Raw genomic sequence first — 16,816 nt, 5'->3', positions numbered from 1 at the left:
TTTAATAATGTTCAAAAGAGAGTCCTTAATTTGATTCACAGTCCCATCTAGCTAGACTAGCATTGGTTAGGTTTTTTTTTTTAATATTATATGAATGAAGGGAATGCACTATAATATTATAAACATATAAAACACATATTTTCCTTTCACACGACTTATCTTCCTTTTCTAATGATGCTACGTGCATGGTGGTAAATAATGAATATGAAACTGTAAAATCTGATCCCACTGAATATCAATGGTAATTAAGGTGGGATAATGGGATGAAAAACAATATATATATATATATATATATATAAGAGAGAATTTCAAATAAAAATCAAGAATTTGACTTTAATTACTAGTGGGTTTTAAAAAAATCTTGAAACTTCAACTTAGTTCAGGAGATAAAAGTAAAAATAATTTTAACTATAAAAAAATTAAAATACTAATCACTTGTTATGCAAAATTATTGATTGTTAATTTTCTTACTTCACTATATGAGTTACAAATTAATTATATATGACTTGACATAAATTATTTAATTATAAGCAGCAACATTAGTTATTAAATTATTGACTTTATTTGTTAATTTACTAACATCAGTTGTAAATTGCTAATAAGTATTGGTGTATTAGCAATTTACAATTGATGTTAGTAAATTAACAAGTAAAGCTAACAAATTAATAACTAATGTCACTGATTCTCATAAATGGATGTAATTTATAAGTGATATTAATAAATTAATAAATAAAGTATGAAAATTAACAACTAATGATTTTATATAATAAGTAAAGTGTATTTTGATCATTTTACAATTAATTTTTTTATTTTTTAAATTGAACTGAAATTTTAAAATTTTTTTGAACTTATTAATAATTAAATTTTTATTTAAAATTCTTCCTATGTATAAAGGATTCCTACTCTGCCAATCAAGTTCACTTTGTCAGAAACGATGGCGGTGGGATCAACACAAGTGGCTCGAAATTAATTCTGCATCAGAATACTAGCTAGGTGCTTAACAACCATGGTTTTTCTACAATCTGATCAGATGCAGTGTTTCAATACCTTACATAAGCTACTATTGTTCTATTTACAGCGTTGAGAGAATTTTTTTTTTAAGTTTTATTTATAAATCACTTTATTAAATTTTTATAATAATTTTTTTATTTAACATCTATTAAATGTTAAAGAAATAAAATATATTATTAAAGTAAGTATATTTAATAAGAGAAAATTTAATAAATAATTAAATTTTTAAATAAAATTAATGAGTTTTAAGATGTTTTTAATTTTAGTAAAATATATTAAAAGTGTCTTATCAATAGGATAAAAAAGTATATGCTTGGTGAAGAATGTATCTAATCAAGGATCTTACTTTCTATATATGGGAATTACAGAGTCATGAAGTCTCAAATTAAAGCTCAAGCTATGTTGATCAAAAAGAAAAAGTAAAGGAAAAATTTTAATGAGGGAATCTTGATCAAATATAATAAAATAAAGATCCTAAAATTTTTAAAATTTCACTGAAAGACTTGTACAAAATTTCTTTTAAATTTGTGATGAAAATAAAAAATTTTCCTCATTTAAATGATCATGATAAGATAATTTCTTCATTTCCATACCACATGTTATTTATTTAATTATAGAATGTTGTCCATTTTTTTATTTCACTTATTTATGACCCTTGGAATAAAATCAAGTAAAAGTAGGCTTATAAACAAGTGAAATAGGGAAACTAACAATATTTTATAAGTAAGTAACATATAGTATAAAAACGAACAAGTTGTCTTATTATAAAATCAACATTTGGAATGAAATTAAGTGAAATTAGGGCTAAAAATAAGTGACATTAGGTAATTAACAATATTTTATAAGTAAATGAAAACATACAGTATAGAAACGAATAAATTAGTTATGTTGTTTATTTAAATGAGGGCATTTTTATTATTTCGATGACAAATTTAAAAGAAATTCTGTACGGGTCCTTTATGAAATTTCAAAAATTTTGGAATACCCGTCTTCATTATCTTGAATTAAGGATTCCCAACTGAAATTTTCTCCAAATTAAAGCTTGCATGGATGTCGAGGGGCCTAAATGAATTAGGACATATACCTAATATATATTTGCCCATGTGCGATCTCTCAGTTTGTACACGCGTGCATATTATTGCTTCTTATAATTGATTATTTATGGCTTCAAAGACTTTCAACTCTTTTGATTATTATATTCTCATTTATCTCATTTAACAGTTGTATAAGTTCCTTACTTATCAAGTTATTAGACCAAGTTGCCGTCAATGGAATGTCAAGAGAGATGATAAAAATTCAATTAGATCTATATATCGTAGAAAAGTTAAAGGATAATTTTATTTTAAACTATAGATTCAATAGCATTTAAAATTTTAAATTTATTTTTGATACAATATATTAAATTTATTTTTGATACAATATACCCCTTTAACTTTTAAAAATAGTACAATTTTACCCCTACATTTAATAAAAGTTAATTTTGACCATTAGTTAATGAGAAAATTACAGAATAAACTTCAAAAATTATAGAAAATTTTGAATAAAATTATAGAAAATGATCCAAAAATTATAGACAATGACCAAAAATTTGTAGAAAAGTTGCTTCATCTTTTTCTATAATTTTTGAGGTCTTTTTTATTTTTTTTAACTAACAGCCAAATTAATGATAGGGATCGTATTGCATTATTTTTAAATGTTGAAAGAGAGCATTACATCTAAAATGAGTTTAAGATTCCAGAAACTTGGACCTATAGTTTAGAAATAAATTTTCCATTTAACCATAAAAAAATGATACTTTTCATATCACATTTCATTTCCATATCATTTCTCAAGCCAAAAAAAAACACAACAAAACATATATGTGTGTGTGTGTGTGTGTGTGTGTGTGTGTGTGTGAGTGAGTAAGTGACTAAATATGCACGCGTGAAAGAAGGGAATCTACATGCCCTACATTTATTCTTGTTGCTGTGTCTTATATAAAACATAAAGACAATGATATAATCATAGAAGAATCTCCAAAAGAATTGGGAAATTGATATTCCATTGGCAAGATATATAGTGCGATGCTGAAGCAAATCATGGAGATTTGAAATAGTGTATTCACATTTATAATCCCACTAACTTGTATCAGCTCAAAATGAAAAAAAAAAAAAAATCTTCACAATCCAACACCAAGCTAATTTCCATTTTCGTGTAAATCCATTTTTAATGGACAAAAGATATCGACCCTTTTGCTGCTATTGTGAGACATCCATCTATGACAACACACTTAAGAAATATAGGAAGATACGAGAATCGAGTAAAAGAATATTCCAGAAAGGCTAAATGAAGAGAGAAAGAGACAACTAATTATATGTAATAAATTGTGCCATGTTCATTCAGTTCCGTTGTGAGTGTTTATATGGAAGAAAATGAGATATCTTAATAAATATTATTGTTAGGAATGAGAAGAGATCATTCAGAAACAAAAGAGGGTAAATGGGCAAGAATAGTGCAAAAACGTTACATCTTAATTCAAAACTTTAATGCTTAAATTTGGTCTTTACTTTTCATTATATATTAATTATTAAGTTCAACTTTATTCGATGTGAAACTTTTCATATCATTTTAAATACACTCACATTTAGATAACCTAACAATGACTTTTCATAATGTTTAAAATTCACTCACACTTGGACAACCTAATAATTATCATATATTTCATATGTATTCACTAATCCTATACTCGTCTCACATTTTCCTTACAAAATTATAAATCCACGGCGTTGCGTAAAGCACATTCTCAAGTGCGTGTGTGTGTGTTGATGAAGTTTGCGTACTGCTCAAACAGTGTTTGATTAGGTAACAAGTGAAATGAATCAGTATATATGGCATATAATAAATAGTCGTCATTATAAAACCTAACATGCTTCTAAATTGAGAGGAGAATCTCCTAGAAAGTAGGTGGTAGTTTTAATTAAATTGCAGAAAATCAGCAACTGTTATTGATTGTAATATTAAATCAAAACTGTAAAATATGTATTATGATTAATAATAATAAGATTGAAATATATTAACCAGTAGCTTCAACTTTGGAAGTTCTAAGGTACATATGTGGTTGGTTTGTAGTTATTGTAAAAGAATTAAAAGTAGTCCATCATATTCTTACCCAATATCTTTTGTTTTTCAAAAGTAACATGATTCATGAATAGAGTAAAGTGAGACTCTTTTGGCTGAAAAAAAAACACAGCAAGATTCTTTAAATCAAATGGTGTAGAACTACGTGTATTGACCCGGATTTGGAACCCATGCCTGTAGCAACTACAGGCATTGGGTGCCTATACACGTGGCAAGATGTATGCTATTTGTTAAAGGAAAAAATTAATTTTTTAATCCTTGAACTTTTAACTCACTTGTAACTCAGCCCCTCAATTATAACTCGCTGCAACTTAGTCCCTCAATTATAACTCACTGTGACTCAGTCCCTCAACTTTTGATTGACCTATAACTCGGTCTTTATTTTTTAATTTTTTTTAAAAAAATTTCTTATCAAATAAGCAGAATAAAAAAAATGCTCATAGATTATTTTAAAATACCCTCCTCTTGCTCATTGATGTGAGATATAAGCTAACATGAAAAAAATTAACAAAACTTAAGAGACTAATTTGTAAGTGATTCAAAAGTTGAGGGACTAAGTCATAGGCAAGTTATAGTTGAAGAACTGAGTTACAAGTGAATTAAAAGTTGAAAGACTAAAAGATTAATTTTTTCTTGTTAAATTAAAGACTTGGAGAATCTCGTTACAACTAAAATTAAGAAACACTGGCACAGAACCAAAAGAAAAAAAATCTCGTGTTTATTCTTTTCAATCTCATTGTTCTCCATACACAGAGAAAAGCTTTCTATTTATACTACTAGGATAGGGAGGGGGTTACAACTGGAATGATAATCAAAACTGAAATGAATACAAAAGATTAATGCTTAATTTGTGAAGTAGATTAAAACAGATAGACATTAATGGTGAAACACTGTAATGCTATGGCTGGCATTTTCCTCATCAACGTTATTCCATTTCATCCTCCCTGAGTTGAATGAAACTTGCCCTCGAGTCAAATTTGGCATCATTGTCAATGTAAGGGGATAGATCAACAATATTAAAGGTGGCAGACACTCTATAAGATACAGGCAATTCCATCTTATAAGCATTATTATTGATCTTTTGAACAATCTTGAAGGGATCATCAGCTCTTGGGGATAGCTTGGCATTCGATTGTTTAGGAAATCGTTCCTTTCACAGATATATCCATACCAAGTCTCCTACCTTAAAAGTATGCTGTATTCGATGCTTGTCACGTTAAGTTTTGTATCTCAAATTCTACTTTTGGATTCACTCGCAAACTTGCTCATGCAACTTCTTAATTTCCTTAGCTCTTTAGTCAGCATCAGAGCTATATTACTAGTTATCAAGTGAAGGGGTCAAGTCTAGCAGACTAAGGGCATGAGTGCTGTAAATAACTTTAAATAGACACTTCCCAGTTGCTTGATTGATAGAGTTATTGTAAGAAAATTCAACTTGAGAAAGAATGAGATCCCACTGCTTTAAATTCTTCCCCACAAAACTATGAAGAAGATTACCAAGGATCCTGTTTACAATTTTAGTTTGACTATTTGTCTGGGAATGATTAGCACTACTAAACTAGAGCTTAGTTCCCATCTTCTTCTATAGCATCCGCCAAAAGTGGCTAAGAAACTTCACATCACAATCAAAAGTGATAGTCTTGGGAATGCCATGAAGATGTACAATCTCCTTAAAAAACAAGTCTGCTACTTGAATAGCATCGTTGGTCTTCTGGCATGGAATAAAATGGGCCATTTTCTAGAAACGATTCACAACTACCATGACAGAATATTTTTCCCTTTAAGTCCATGGTAAACCCAAAACAAAATCTATAGTTACATCTTCCTACGGTGCTTCTGGAATTGGCAAAGGCATGTGTAATCCAGTATTCTGGCCCTTAGATTTGGCCAAGTGGCAAATTTTGCATCTCTGTATATGCCTGTTGACATCCCATTCAAGTTGAGGCCAATAAAAGTTCTCCTTCACTAGGTTAACTATTTAACCTCATCTGAAATACCCAGCTAATCCACTGTCATGTACTTCCCAAATTATGGCTTCTCTTAAGAAACCCTGTGTAATGCATAGGGTTTTGCCTCAAAATAAAAACTCGTTGTGTCTGTAAAACTGGTGGAAAGGTTGATTTACAGTTGCTTCCCACACTCCTAAAAAATCAGGATCATCCTAATACAACTCTTTAATAATGTCAACCTTGACCACTTTAGTTTACAGTGTTGTGAGTAGCACATGTTGACGGCTAAGAGCATCAACTATGAAGTTCAAAGTTCTAGCCTTATGCTTGATGACGAATGGATAAGACTGTAGGACTTCACTCCAATGAGCATGTCTACAGCTGATCTTCTGTTGAGAATTCAAATACTTGAGAGCCTCATGATCAAAAAAGAGTATAAATTCTTTATTTAGGAGATAATGACTCCAATGTTGGAGAGGTCGAACAACGACAAAAATTCTTTGTCATAAGTAGAATACCTAAGCTTGGCATCATTGAGCTTCTCACTAAAAAAGGCAATAGGATGGCCTTCCTAACTTAAAATAGTACTAATGCCGATGTTAGAAGTATCGTAGCTAACTTCAAACACTTGGTCAAAATTAGGAAGAGCTAGGACTAGAGCTTCAGTTAACTTCTTCTTAAGCTCCTTAAAGCTTTTTTGAGCTTGTTTTGTTCACTGAAATTTCTCTCATTTGGTGCAATCTATAAGTGATGCAACAATAGAGCTAAAATTATGGATAAACCTCCTATAGAAAGAAGCTAATCCATCAAAGCTTCAAACCTCCTGGATAGATTTTGGAATTGCCTAGCTATCAATGGCTGCAACTTTGCTTGGATAAACTCAAACACCCTCTGTAGTAATGATGTAACCTAAGAACACAACTTCACTAGTAAGGAAGGTGCACTTCTTGAGATTAGCATAAAGTTTCTATTCTTGCAAGGCTTGTAAAACTTGCCATAAGTGATCTAAGCATTCTTCTTGACTCTTGCTATAAATAAGAATTGTTAAAGTACACAACAACAAATTTGCCAATGAAGGGTCTTAACACCTGATTCATCAGGCACATAAATGTACTAGGGGCATTTGTTAACCCAAAAGGCATCACATTCCACTCATACAAGCCATTTCTGGTCTTGAAAGCAGTCGTCCACTCATCTCCTAGTCGAATTCTGATTTAGTAGTACCCACTACAGAGGTCAATTTCTGAAAAGGTAGTGGCACCACGTAACTAGTCTAGCATATCATTGAGCTGAGGTATCAAAAACTAATACTTAATTGTGATCTTGTTGACAGCTCGATAATCAATTCACATTCTCTAACTATCATCCTTCTTAGGTACTTAGAAGAACAGGTACAGCTTAAGGGCTAACGCTTTCTCGACTAACCCTTTCTTCAACAACTCTTCAACTTGTTGTTGGACTTTGGCATGTTCCTAAAGGCTCATTTTGTAAGCAGGCTTATTAGGAATGACTGCTCTTAGAATGAAGTTAATGGCATGCTGTATGTCTCGCATGGGAGGCAACCCTGGTGGTATCTCATCAGATATTACATCTAAAAATTCAGATAGCAACGGAATGACTCCTAGTAGATTGGCAAACTTGTCAGTCACCTCAAGCACCAGAATAAAGCTCATCACTTGTGCTTCAAACTTCGATACCTTGAATTCCTCCTTAGTCATCAAAGACACTAATGGCTTAGAGGTGCTAGATTCCCTCGAAGATTGGCTAATCTTGCTGGGCCATGGAGGCGCTAATGTGATCTTGACACCATCTTCCCGTTGTGCATAACATATCGATCCTATTGCCATAGCCTCCCCAAAAGAAGTTGGCATGCATCTATGAGAACAACATCGCACAAAACTTCATCACAATATCGATTCCTAATAGAAAAGGTCACAAGGCATTGTTTAAAAACTTTTACCTCATTCCTCTTGTTGAGCCAGTGAAGCTTGTAAGGTTACGGATGACCTTGTGTTAACAACTTTAATTTCTCCACTATGTAGTTAGATACTACATTTTCATAACTTTTACTATCAATAATGACATTACAAACTTTTCCTTAGGCCGTGCAACGAGTGTGAAAAATGTTGCGTCATAGCTAAGGTTCTTCTTTGACTACAGTTGTATGCAGACTTCATCTAAGCACTAATGCTTCCTCTTAATCAGCAGGCATGACCTCCTCGTCATATATCGGATCAGTGCCATAAAACTTAGTCTCTTCCTCATCTTCTTCAGGTGCTTCATACTCTTGTCCTTACCTAATGGTGACAACCCTCCAAGTAAGACAATCCATAACAATGTAGCCAAATCCTTGACATTTAAAGAATTTGATTACTTTAGAGCTAGATTACTTGGCAGCATTAGGTGATGGTTTGAGCATAGCGCTAGATTGCTGCTTGCTTAAGGAGTTGGTCTGTTGAAATTTTGCTTTACAGGCTTCTAGATAACCCCTGGAGGAAGAAGATTGGAAAGAAGATCTCTTGGGTGTCTTCTTTTCAACATGCATGGCTAGACAGATGACATCATCCAAGGTCCAATACTGCTAAAGCTGGACTGGACAATTGATATATGTGTTTAAACATGTAAGGTACCAGGCTATTATTTGCTCCTCCTTCTCTTGAATGTCATACTTCATTATGAGTTGTTCAAATTCTCTAGTATATTCTTCTACAGATAAAGACCTTTGTTGAAGATTTTGTAGCTAGATAAAGTTATCCTGATGGTAATTATCTGCCAAAAATTTCCTAGTGAGCTGGCATCTTATTTTCTCCTAAGTCTCAATCTTGCACTTTCCCTCACATTCTTGCTTCCGTCTAAGGTTTTCCCATTAAATGGAAGCATGTTTCTTAAGTTTAAGGGCGACAATCTTGACTTTCTGTGCATATGAAATCTCCTTATATTCAAAGACTCGTTCAACAATTTGAAGCCAGTCTACAAACTCATCTAGCTGGAGTCTTCCCTCAAATTCAGAAATGTCTACCTTAATATCATTAGGGTGGAATTATTGTTGTCATAGATGGCGGTGATTATCAATGGATGATGAACTGCTTCTTGAATCTCCCTTTAGGTTTTTTTTTTATTGTTTAATAAAGTTCACTGCATTTCCACAGTAGCTTCCAACTCTCGTATCCTATGCCTCATCTCTTCCATCACAATCTCATGCATACTCCTGCACCTCAGAGGCATTTCTTAGGAAAATTAGGGTAAACAAGAATTTTGGAAGGTATAGGGGCAAAATGGGGATTTCAAAAAGTATAGGGGTAAAAATGGAAAGTCAAGAAAGTATAAGGGTCAAAATGTAATTTTTGAAAAATATGGGGGTCAAAATGGAATTTAGGCTAAGTAAAGGTATGGAAATGTGATTTCTGGAAAGTCTTGGGGCTAAAATGAAATTTTAAAAAATATAATGGTTAAAAGGGAATTTCAATTAAGAAAGTTCTGAATTTTAAGCGACAAATGGGGTAGACATTCAGTTATACGATTTAAGAGATTTGGATTTAGTGTTTTATAATTTTGGTTGCAACAAAATTCTCTAAACTCTTGATTTAATGGACATCATGAATTTTGCCATGTGGGTATGGGCACCCAATGCCTATAGCTGTTATAGGCATGGGAGCTAGATCTGTATGCACCCCATCAAAAAATCACCCTACACATTTTGGATTCTATTGTACTGTATATTTATCATTTTTTACCTGAGTTGTACTGTATATTTGGCCCTTGTACAAACATGTAATTACATATGCTGTTGATGTTTTACTATAATAACTCGCATTCCCATAGAGAATGCATTAAATGAGCCAAAGCATGATCATGCATGTCGTGCTTGTATTGTAAATAACAATATAACTTTATGCACCTAAATTTAATTTTATGTTGATGCAATTAACATTTGAGAGAAGCTAGCCAAATTCTAAAATCATTGCTCATCTATGTGAGCATGTTTCTATTTTCATGTTTTTGATTGGTTTTTTGTCCATTTCTCTTTTGGGTGGATGAGAGGCTGTTGCTTGTTAATATCAGTAAAAACAGATATATTCCACACATAATCAAACCATTTATTAAGTCTGCACTCTCACTTCATTCATTTTGATCAATAATTAATATGACCTAGGGTAAGCCTCCTAATTAGTCATCTAGCTATTATTAATGTCATTTTAAGATTTATAATAAAATATGATAAATTCTTGTATAAACTCGGTGCACCACATACGTCATCCAAGTTTTTTCAAATAAAAATATGTTATGTCACATCAATTCAATTAAATAAAATTTTTTGTATAATTATTTTTAATATCTATGTTTTTGAAATAGAGTACCTCTTTAATTATTTATTTATTTATTTATCATCATCAATAACAGAATCAATTTTATATTTACAATTATTTGATGAGCATGATTTTATTGCACAAAACATGAATGCGGTGGTGTGTACCAAATTCATACAAGAATTTCTCATAAAATATATCATTGCAAGAAAAAATAATTAATGCTTCATTAAGATTCTAAAATAATAATTATATTTTTTTAAGATAAAATTAAGAGTTAAAACGAACTTTTTTCTCTTTAATTATTCACTCAAGAGCGTATGGTATCCTAAAATTATATGCAGCCCAATTTTTCCTTTTGACATTTGAAAAAGGTACATTGAGCTGCATCTAGCCATTAAAAAGTTAATTTTGACCATTCAGTTGATTGACAAATTACAAATAAAAAAAGGACCTAAAAATTACATAAAATAACTCATAAATTAGAAATATAAGTGCCTTATAAGAAAATTAATATCAATTAATTTCCTTGATTGGTCAAAATCACATTTTAGCCTTCTATGTACATAAGCAATAAATAACATTTATATCCTATTTCTTATATGTAATTTAGGGGATTTGATAGTAATTTTCTTAGAGTACTTGTATGTAATTTTATGGGTCTTTTCTGTAATTTTTAATATCATTTTTTTTTTGCAATTTTAAGTCACTAACTATTAAAGTTGACTTTGTCAACCGTGCTCAATGCAACATTTTTAAATATAGAAAAAAAATTACAATATATAAAAGTTTAGTATACTATATGCTTTTAAGTGAATAGTTGAATGGTAAAAGTACTTTTTAATTAACCTCATGACTTTTTTTTGGGCCAAAAAAAGAGGAGTACTAAAAATTACCCGTAAATTTTTGTCTGCTACCACACATGTTCCTCATTTCTTTGATTTCCTTAAAACATATTTAAGTACACATAACACATGATACAAACTATATATATGAATAATAACTAGCAAATGATACTTTATCAAAATGGGTATAATTTACGCACATACAGTGAAAATCCCACCAGCAACAATATGGACTTTAATATTGGCCAAATAAAAAAAAAAACACAATATGGACTTTAATGAATGCTTACCAAGGACCCTAATTATTCGCTCCAACTTCAGAACGAGCTACAACACTCTCTTCCCTCATTCCTTTCTTCTTCTGTTCTTCGTAGAGAGAGAGAGAGAGAGAGCAGAGAGAGAGGTTTTTAGCCATATACATGTGAGAGTTTGTGACGAGAAATATGTTGTGGTTGGTGCAGATCACGGATTACTCGAAAGAACTAGAAGGCAAAAGGTTGCACGACGTCGGCCTGTATGATCATGAAGTGAAGAAGAAGAAGAAGAAGAAGAAGAAGATGAGTGATGAAGAAGTTAAGGGAGCCGTTATAGTAGGGGCGGGTCCATCGGGGCTAGCTGCAGCCGCATGCCTGAAAGCCAAAGGAATCCCTAGTCTGATCCTAGAGAAAGCCAATTGCTTAGCTTCAATGTGGCAACTCAGGACATACGATCGCCTTCGTCTTCACCTTCCCAAGCAATTCTGCGAGCTTCCTCTCATGCCCTTTCCCTCCAACTTCCCTTCCTACCCAACCAAACAACAATTCGTGGCCTACCTGGAGGACTACGCCGACTGGTTCGGCCTAAAACCGGTGTTTGACAGGACGGTGGTGAGCGCTGAGTATGACGGCGAGGGAGGGCGGTGGAGGGTAAAGACAAGCGAAGGAGAAGAGTATAGATGTAGGTGGTTGGTGGCGGCGACCGGGGAGAATGCGGAGGAGATGGTGCCGGAGATAGAAGGGATGGAGGAGTTTGGAGGGAGTATAGTTCATACAAGCAACTATAAAAGTGGGAATGTGTTGTGCGGAAAGGATGTGTTGGTGGTTGGATGTGGGAATTCAGGCATGGAGGTTTGTTTGGATCTCTGCGATCACAATGCTAGACCTTCTCTTGTTGTTAGAAATACGGTAAACGGCTTATTTGGTTTCTGTTTTTAAAAACTGTTTTATATTATTATACTACTTTGTTTCTTCCCACTTTTTTTCTCAAATTTTATGCAATACTAATTTCTTTTGGATCTTTAGGGAGCAGGTTTTCTATTGCTCCCCGTGTTTCCCTCACAAGGACAGGTGAGTAATTAAAAAAAAATAAAAAAAAAAATCATGTCCTTGTGAGAGCAGGATCGGGAGCAAGAGAGAACTTGTTGATCGCGGTTTTTTTATGTGTCTGAGTACACACAAAATAAGTTTATTACTTTAATTATATTTACTTGAAGAATACTTTAGTAGTATATCATTTCACCTAAAAAAATCCTAACACAAACACATTTTCTACTTGATTTATATTGATATGTTTGGATTCGACTTTCAATTTGGAACCTCGAAAGTTTATATATATATATATATATATATATAGAATTAGCATTTGGTAAAAGCTGTTTAATTAGTTTATTTTTTCTTTTTCTTTTTCCCTTCTGAAAGTCTATTTGCAGTGTTTCTAAAACTTCATTTGTCAAAAACTGACATGATGACCTACTTTTTATAAATTACTTTTAGCTTTTTAAATAACTTTGAGTTACATTTCGACAGTAAAAAGGTCGTCTGAGTTACTTTTAACATAACTTTAAACTTACAAAATTGAATTTTTCAAAATATATTCATATATATATATATATATATATTCTGTTATTATAACAACTAACTTTTGACAAATATTTTATTTCTTTAATTTGTTTTATCTTTTTGAAAAATAACCTTCTTTTTTTTCCTCTTGGAGGAACGAATTCACAAATGAAGTCCATGGCTTTCCCTAAATATAAAAAAAAATCACAAATAAAGAAGTTATAATTTGAGATGGGTCATTTTTCAAAAGTAAAAAGCAATATCTATATATGTATATATAGATAATCTTCCAAACCCAAGTTATTTAAATTTATTCATTTATAAGTATCAGTTTAGTCCTTGAGTTGTTTTTATTGCTTAGTTAGCTTAATATATCTGAAAGATTAATGGGTACATGTACAAGTTAAAGTTATAATTTTAAAATAATAAATTTTTATGTTACTTCTTTTAACCTAGTTTTTATTATACAAAAAAAAACTTATCTGTTATAAATTTGATATTTTAAGAATTGACCCCTGTAGCTAGTAGTTATTAAATGGCTTTAGTGTATTAGAGACTTGTTAATTAGTTTATTTGCATTAGTTAATTAATTTTAATAAAGTGCAATAAATATATAAAGCTAAGTTTGAGGAAAGCAGAGTGATAAATGGTAGATTCCTTTTCCTTTATGGCAAATTAATTAAAAGCTGGAAACTGCAAAACTTGAACTCTGTACTACCAATCTGATAATGATAATAGTCATAACAAGAACTTATGTGTACATAGATATCAGATAATAATCAGCATCCAAAACTCTCGGATATGAAACTGATTATTAGTTAATTATTTTTAAATTTTATAATATCTTTCTTATTTTTTTGGTAAAAATATCTTTCTTGATTTTTTTTATAAAACTGATTTATTATTATATTATTTTAAGATTTTATGATATCCTTGCATATCTCACCTCTTTAAAATACTTTTTATCTATCACATTAAATTATTTTCAAAAGCTACTCAAAGTAGCTTCTCTAAAATAATCATAAATTTATTTTTTTATTCTGATTATAAAAACTTACAAAATAGGTTTAGAAAAAATATAACTTTAAGTCTCTACACTTTTATTTTTTGGTATTCTACATTCCTCTAAAATCTCTACACTTTGTTCGTTTAAGAACCTTGAAGGGATGTAGAACATCAAAAAATAAAAGTGTAAGAACCTAAAAATATAAAAAAAAAAAATACAGTGACCTACAACAAAATATGAGTAAAGAGTAAAGACTCAAAATTATATTTTTCCAAAATTGTGTTTTCCCATAGATTTTTTAAAAAAAATAAGTGATTTTTTTTTTTCATGAAATAAACTAAAACAAGCAGGTCCTAAATTCGTAGCAGGTGCATATCTTGCCTCAGCAGATGTTTGGGAAGTCAACGTTTGGATTAGCAATGAGTCTGCTGAGGTGGCTGCCCATAAGAATTGTGGATCAGTTTCTACTGATAATGTCACGTTTGATGCTTGGAGACACGTCTCGATTCGGACTTCATCGTCCCAAACTTGGTCCTCTTCAGCGCAAGAACTTGTACGGCAAGACCCCTGTTCTCGATGTTGGAACACTCTCTCTCATCAAATCGGCCAAAATTAAGGTTTATACATTATTGCTTTAATGTTATTATTGCTTTCATCATCAGAATCTCGTATGAATCTGCTTCAGAATATTATATACATTCATCGTCACACACACAGGTTCGTCCAGGAATCAGACGACTGAGACATCATGCTGTGGAGTTTGTTGATGGCACAGTTCAGAATTTTGATGCCATTATTCTAGCAACTGGTTACAAAAGCAACGTACTCTCTTGGTTAAAGGTAATTCTTTTTAACCCTAATTTTATACAGAGAAAAAATTATTTTTCCTCTTATTTATAAATCATGTTATAATTTATTTTTATAAATTTATCTTTTTACACTCTATTAAATGTTGGTAAGAGAAAGTATTTCTATCATTATTATTATAGACGAAATTGTGATATCTTTCATTGTTTAAAAAACACTACAAAATTAAGAAAATACCATATTTTTTTAAAATTATTCCTCATAAAATCAGATTTTATTTTCATGAGACAAGTTTATTCCTTCACATGTTAAATATTAATTACCTGGATATTTTAGTTCAACATTTTTAATTTCAATCATAATCACAAGGATATTTTAGTTCAAAATTTTTAATGTCAACCATAATCATCCTACTTAATCAATTTTCTTAAACTGTGTGAATTAGTTAAAATTTGTTTACATTTAAATACGAAGGGAGCGTATGTAAAAGCGATAAAGTTGAAATCTTATTAAATTTTTAGACAATTAATGAGTTTTAATAAAGGTTTAATTTTTTTCTTTTAATAAAACATGTTGAAAGTTACTCATAAATGACATTTTAAAGAGTATAATATATGTCAAATTTTAGGAAGCTTATATTATCGTTAATTACACTTCAATTTATGAAAAAAATTACCTTGCTATTAATTTGACTTAATTGTTTGAATTATTATAAATAGGGCACTGAAATGTTCAGTGAGAAAAATGGGCTGCCAAAAAAAGCCATTCCCAAATGGATGGAAAGGAGAGAATGGACTTTATGCTGTGGGATTCACCAAACGTGGATTGCTTGGGGCCTCAATTGATGCAAAAAGAATTGCACAAGATGTTCATCATATCTACCTGCAAACCTCTTCATCATGATGTGACATATATAGCAATCTGTGTGTGTATATGTATGAATGCATGCTGTAGGATTAGGAAAATGATGAAGCTGAACAGGTCCTTCATGTTGCCTTTCACTCACTACTGCGAGCCTTTACTCTTATTTTCCTTCAAAACCAGATTCAAAAATTAGAGAAGCAAAGAGAACAGCTGAGTTAAAGAAAAGCGTACACTAAGAATATTGTGGTTGCTATTTATGTTGAAGAATTAGGCATTGATGGGTCGATATTGTTTTGAGATCTTTAGTATCTATATAATGGCTTAGTGGGATGAAGTTCTAGTCATCTCTCGATCTTGTCATATGTATAAATATGTGCAAATCATCGTTTAATTATTGCCATATTCAATTATTACTTAAGTAGCTAGTTATAATAAGTTGAATATTTTATTGAATTTTACAGTGCTGATGCTGACATAAAGTTGTTTTGGATGTGACATGTTTGTATGGAAATTGCATGGTGCTTTGTTTCCATCAGCATCATTTGACAATTTTTCCATAAATCATTGATCAGAACAGAGATAATTTCATATGCTTTTCTGGTATTATATAACTTTGATGGAAAACATTATTGGAAAGTGGAATTTCAAAAGAATGGGAAAAAAAAAAAAAAAGGTCCCGATTCCCATGCCATGAATATCAAAGTGGCCGTACGGTTTGTCATAATATTATTATTGCTTTAAAGGGTCACCCTGTTTTTAAAGAATAACATATTTTAGAGGTTAATTAATTAAATGAATCGCTTTTTTATCTAATCGTTTTCCTCATTGTTCTATATACTCCTATCATCTTAAATAACTCGGACCACTTTGCTCCTTCAATGCAAGGAAAAGTTTGAAAAGATGAAAAAGAATGTTGAAAAAAAAAAAAACAGCTGGAATTTGAAGTTAATGTATTATGAGGAACCAGATCATATGTGCATGCTTTTTTATGTTTGTTTATACATACATACATACAAAATATTGCTTACAAAAGTTGGTTTAATTGGTAAGAAGTTAATTCATATCCCACAAGAAGATGGGTTCAAATTTTCCA

The 16,816-nt window shown here is 31.2% G+C and overlaps 1 pseudogene; it reads left to right on the top strand.

Moving 5' to 3' along the window:
• The first annotated feature begins 11,672 nt into the window (after positions 1-11,672).
• On the top strand, positions 11,673-15,979 carry LOC129292354 (indole-3-pyruvate monooxygenase YUCCA2-like; annotated as a pseudogene).
• Positions 15,980-16,816: the final 837 nt, after the last annotated feature.

The sequence above is a fragment of the Prosopis cineraria genome, unplaced genomic scaffold (genome assembly GCF_029017545.1).
Source record: "Prosopis cineraria cultivar Desert tree isolate PC_DT_omini unplaced genomic scaffold, ASM2901754v1 PC14, whole genome shotgun sequence".
Classification (NCBI taxonomy): domain Eukaryota; kingdom Viridiplantae; phylum Streptophyta; class Magnoliopsida; order Fabales; family Fabaceae; genus Prosopis; species Prosopis cineraria.
This window is presented reverse-complemented; position numbering and strand designations above follow the sequence as displayed.